The following is a 6,000-nucleotide window of genomic DNA, read 5'->3' on the forward strand; positions in this document are numbered from 1 at the left end:
TGAAGCCAGACCATGATCTGTTTTATAGTTCTGGTGCAACTACGGCTGTTTCACAAGTTAGCCACACGTTTAGATGAAATGAAAAACACATTTCCCAGAATTAATCCTGTGTCCCTGCATCATTCATCTCATGCTATGTTACATGTTAAATATAATCAAACATATTTGACATATTTTACATCAAAATCCCTTCTTTTCTCTTGCTGTGAAACGGTTTCAAATATTTTGTGAGTCACTCTGCGCTCAGGGGCGTTTATAAAGTTCATACAATCAAATGAGACTTTTGGCAACCAGCTTGCCAAACCAGTCATCTAAAAGCACATTTTTCCATTTGTGGGTTTTAGTAGCTATATGGGGAGAAAAAGACAGATGTGTGTTTGGATGTTGGTGCTCAAAACCTGTTTTCATCTCCAAAACAATGTGGCGGAAGTCTAATTCATTCATCCCTCTGCAGCGAACCCTGCTGCTCCTTATCGCACTGAACTCTAAGCCCGCCAACTTTTTGATTTAAATCCCTCTTGTAACTGTACAGTGTTTAAATTTCACTGGGAAATACTTTTCAGAACAGGAGCTAAAGATTCTCTGACTTACGTTTCACTGGGACTTTAAAACTGAGACCGTTCATGTAATAATTTCCTGAAAATGTAATAACGCCTGACGTTTATAGGCATGTACCCCCACAGCAGCCCATCCCAGATTTATGCCTTTTACTTTTACTTTTGCTGGAGAGTGTGTCTACAAAAAGTACCTCATAATCCTGCATAGTATACCTTTAAAGATAATTTTTTGGCATTTTTCAGTCATTACTGAAATTGTACACAGACATGAAAGGGGAAAAGAGATGGAAAGACCTGCAGCAAAAGGCCATGGACCGGACTCGGACCTGCGGTAAGGACTCAGCCTTAATGGTACTCGCTCTATATGGTGAGCTACCACCCCTATGGTGTCTGCATTTATGTGTACTGATGTGTGTGTTTGGACTTATTTCTTGCATTTTGATTCACAGATGTCTGTGTGCCTCTGCTTGTGTGTGTGTGTGTGTGTGTGTGTGTGTGTGTGTGTGTGTGTGCCCTGTGTTAATCTCTGTCTCTTTAAGCACACGCTGTAATGTCATTAGTTTAGATTAAAATATCTCCTCAAATGATTCCGTAGAAAATATTTGGTTTCCCGCCGTGATATTAAACTTATGATTGAGAAATTCTAAATGAACAAAACATATTATTCTATTCATCACTTCTCCAAGTTGCTGCGACCCATGAGAGCTAACAGGAAACTTTATGGAGGTGCTGTTTGGGAGAAACATGTCTAGCCAATAACCCACAGTTTGCTGATGTGTTCAAGGACTGTGCGAAAAGTTTCCAAAAAGATGAAATGTAAGACCTGATACAATGCAGCAGGTTAAAGAAGGAGACAAAGGCTCAAGAGAAAGAAAGACAAGATGTGGAAAAAAAGACAGTGAAAAGGAAATTAGAGGGTGAAGATAGAGAGAGAAATACATGATATATTTCCACTGTATAAAATATAGGAAACTGTCACTCCTAACAAGTGCAAATGACATAATCAGATCCCTCCAAACACATTACTCTGTTTTAAATTCCAAATTGTGCTGGATGCATAGTGTTAACTGAACTTCTCCTAACGTCAGCTAGCAAGCCTGAACACAACAGCTGTGCACGTGACTCGCAAGCATGCCGAAGTTTCAGGTCAGTTCTGTATGCTCTGCAGGCCGTGTGGAGATCTATAATTCACAAGGACAACACAGTCTGTTTGAATCACATAATCACTGGTACACATGTGAATTATAAATAGGTGCAACTGCTGGTGTTAGCTTACACAGCTGGAGGGTGTTTTTAAGCGTAACATGCTTTACGATATTCAAGTCAATTCAATTTTATTTATAAAGCCAAATATCACTAATCGTAAATTTCCCTTGCACCCTGCTGAGCTATATGAGCCTGTACGTGATTTAAGTCTTTTATCTGCTCTGGGGCCAGGCTTAAAACTAGAGGAGACAGTGTTTGCAGTCAGGGCCCAGAGCCACTGAAATGACCTGCCCAAGTAAATGAAGCTGTAGATATCCACTTTAGAAACTGCTGTGTGCACTGGTGTGAATCATTTATGGCTTATCTGTTTGTCCTGTGTGTGTGTTCTGTGTTTAACTGTACGTTCAGTATGGAGTTAATGATTAATTTCTATGAACATGTGCAGGACTCACTGAAGAGTTAACCCTGACAAAAGAGAAATACTTTTATATGGTATAAAATGTGAATGTTGTTTGGATGCAAATAGGCGGTTTACTGACCGGCAGAGGTTAGGAACTCAAGTCACATGACTAAAATTTAAAGACTTGACTAACTCTTACAAGATTACAAGGTTCTTACAGCTTAAGGCAAGATAAATATAAGACTTTTTTAATGCTACTCCAAATGAAATTTGAGACCAATTTTACAATTGTGACCAAATGTTTATTGTAACATACAACATGACACTTTTTGTCCTATGAAAACTTTAGATTATCTATTCCAAGTGTTGAAATATAAAAACAAACTTTTTAGAGTCTAACACTTAGAAGACAATGACCATTATATCATAATAATCTATTTTGTTTACTAACTGGAGAGGGAATATATATTTTCTAACAGTTTTTCTTGGTTATTTTGTGTTTTTCACTCTACATGTGAGATACAGGACTTGGATCATAATGGGTTTAAGAAGAGGAATCTGGTAAATTAGTTAACATAAAAGAGACATTGCCACTTAATGTCAGATTTTAAAATGCATCATCAGAAAAAAAAACAGCACTGGGGAGCACATTTCTCTGTGCCAGTCATCAGCATCTGTGTGTGTGTGTCTGTGTGTGTCTGCTCCCTTTCTGTTAAGATGCAATTAACAAACACTGCGGAAGTGCTGGATGCATATTTGATCATTTATCATGATTAGATCATTTATATCATATCTAATATATCCCTTATATCGTTCATAATAGAGTATTTATTATGTTTTCCAGCCAGAATTGCTCGCAGAAAAAATAGACGAGAGACAGAAACTTTTCACTGCAGATCGTGAGCCGAGCTCGAGGCTTTTGCATGTCTGGTGTGAACAGTCTGATTGCTTAACGTGGGCACCGAAATCGAACGGCTGGTGCTACGTGGAAAATCGGCGCTATAGAGACTTCAAGGTTAAGACCTAAGACTTGCTTGTAACTTGCACCTCTGCTGACCGCTGAGGTTACTAGTCAGTCAAAATAGTGTCACACTGTCTAAAGAAGGACCGAAGATGTTTCTGGTGTGACAGAGTACCTCAAATGTTGTGAGTCCAGGCAGCCTCATTTCTCAGGCCAATAATGCTTTGTTTAAATTTGCCATATTAATGGCTGTGTCCTCGTGTGACCTTAAATACTGCTCCTACTCTGTAATTCCCCACCCCTATGGCATTACATATACTCTAGTCAAAAGTACATTTTCATTTCAGTTCTTCACTACAACATGGTTTGTACAATTCGTTTACAGCTTCGGTGATAATCCCTCCTCTAAACATCCAACGTCTAAACAACCACTCGGGGATTTAACTGGAAGAAAAAAGAGACATAAAGAAAGGAAAAATAGACAAAGGAACATTGAAGTTTATGATTACACCAAAGTATCCTTCATGGTTTGATGCCCAGCATTAAAACTGCTGTTGGCATCACAGACAATGTACTGTTTCAAAGGAGTAAACATCAAACAAGCATCCAACTTCCTAAATCCTGACAGCTCTTCTTCACTGAGATATGAGCCAAACAATCCTTAGACAAACACAACTTGAAATCCTTTATAGCATGAGAAATTGTTCAAAAAGCCTAGGTGGGGGGTTAATGGTTTTCTGAGCATTGATGCACAGCATAATAATGATACACGGTCACCCCACTTGCTCAAAACTGGCAATTGTTTATTGTAAGATCAATGAAAATTCATCTGCCGTGATGTGTCGTTTCAAGGCTTAAGCGAGCTGTAAGGGATTACAACATCCCCTATCGCGCAGGCTGAAAAACTGAACACAGAGCGCGCAACAGGGGGGATTAAAGAGGAATACCTCTCAATTTCTAAATTTCACATTCAATCAAGACCATTCAGAAAAAGCCCAGCAACATGGACAGAGCAAGATTACAAAAATAGATAAAATACTGCATCAACGGGGAGGTAACCATTTGACCATACAGAAAAACAAACATCACACGGAAGATTTAAAATGCTTAAATAAAGACAAATCAAACAAACAAACAAAAACAAAAACACTTTAACATGTTTATATAATTATAATGTACAATATAAAAAACAAAGAAGATTACTGTACAGTATTTAACTTTATTTCTTTATTTTATTTAATTTATTTTGGCATCTTTGGCGATACCACAGTTTATATACCTTATACAGCTAAAATGCTGCTCACTGGTTTCTAAAGTTCTTGAGTCAGTATCGTCCGACTGAATTTGACATTCTACATAATGCACCTTTCAATAAAAAAGCACATATAGTGAGGGTGAAGCTAGAAACAGCATTAGCTGCTAACACTAGCATTTCTCACCTTATATTGTCCGCCACTCTCTGTAACTAGCTTTTAAAATAGTTTTAAGGTGTGAAACCTCTTAGGCCAGGTATTGTATTGAGATTAGGATCCCGCGGGACCGAACAAATATCTTGCAAGAATGGGCAGTTTTATGTTTGTCGCAGGTGGGAACAGGTGATCTAAAAAGGTATGCATATCTTTTTTAATACCACAGTAAAATAATCGATTTTCCTTGTGGGATGGAAGAAGACTTAATATAAATATAATCAAACTATTGAGCATAAATGTAATGTCACATTGTTTGCAGGTGCGAGTGGGACCTGACACACACCCTGCAGGAAAAGATAACACACTCTGCAGGAGCGGGCAGTACTGGTCACAAACGCTGCAGGAGCGTGGTCGGGAAAAACAGGCTCACGTAGGAAACTAGTATGCTGCTCATTCTGATACAGTTGCAAGTCTGCCTTCATAATTTCACCAACATTTGATGTAGTGCTTTTTTTCCAAATTTCAAGCAGAAATTTTACAGAATACAAGCTACAAAACAAATGTTACACAAAAAGAGTGGTGAACGGTCTCTGATGTGCAGATTTTGGAACAAAATCACTTACTCACATATTTTTATACTACAGCTCAGTGGCACTATTTGAGACTAAAACTTAGATAAGGCTAAAAGAATATAAACTCAGTGGTGGTCAGCATGAACACCTGCCTTGAAAAATATATAAAATTCTTCTTTTTCTTTAACATAATTTGTCTTGTACATAACTGAAAGATTACATCTTAAGAGTTTAATTATAAAGATTTAGCTTTAGGATTAAAGTAGTGGGAGAGGAATTAAAAAAGGGGGAAAAAAAGAACATTAAAACTTGCCTTCTAATGAGAGTGGTGAGTGAAAAAAATACATTTTTTTAAATAAGTTTTATATGAGAAAAAATATGGATATCAAACTTCAGTGCATGACTGTGGCCTATTCACGTACACTGATCGATCACTTTGCTTACACCCAACTATCGATCTCACTAGTTTTCCAAGAGGCAATATCACTGACAGTCTTTCTTGTAAGTGTAGTAAATCAAGGCCTATGTTTGCAAAAAAGCACCACCAACATTTATCACAGAAAGCTGCCCACCAAAGACAGTGTTGCCACAAACTTTGACCAAGCTTTGCTCCCTTTACTCCTGCCTGACAGTTTTGATTAAGAGTCTGAGTACTGGTCTTAGTTCAGCAGCAACCCGGGCAGTGATGGATGCCACAAATGTCAAGAAATTCTGAATGAATTCACTTGTTAGGGGGCGTATTATTTTGCACAAAATCAAAGGGCTTTTCCAGCAAGGTGAGATCGGTCAGTTTGTGCATCACTGATCAAGTCCTTCCACCAAGGTGACCACAGTTATCTCTATGGCAACACCCAATCACAGCATGACACATCATGTTAAACTGGGCCAATTAAGG

The 6,000-nt window shown here is 38.1% G+C and overlaps 1 protein-coding gene across 2 annotated transcripts in view; it reads right to left on the minus strand.

Moving 5' to 3' along the window:
- dmd (dystrophin) overlaps positions 1-6,000 on the minus strand; it is a 324,760-nt gene that overhangs the window by 189,026 nt on the left and 129,734 nt on the right. The window lies entirely within an intron of this gene.

This window comes from Plectropomus leopardus, chromosome 24 (assembly GCF_026936395.1).
Source record: "Plectropomus leopardus strain MGB_pleo_1.0 chromosome 24, ASM2693639v1, whole genome shotgun sequence".
Classification (NCBI taxonomy): domain Eukaryota; kingdom Metazoa; phylum Chordata; class Actinopteri; order Perciformes; family Serranidae; genus Plectropomus; species Plectropomus leopardus.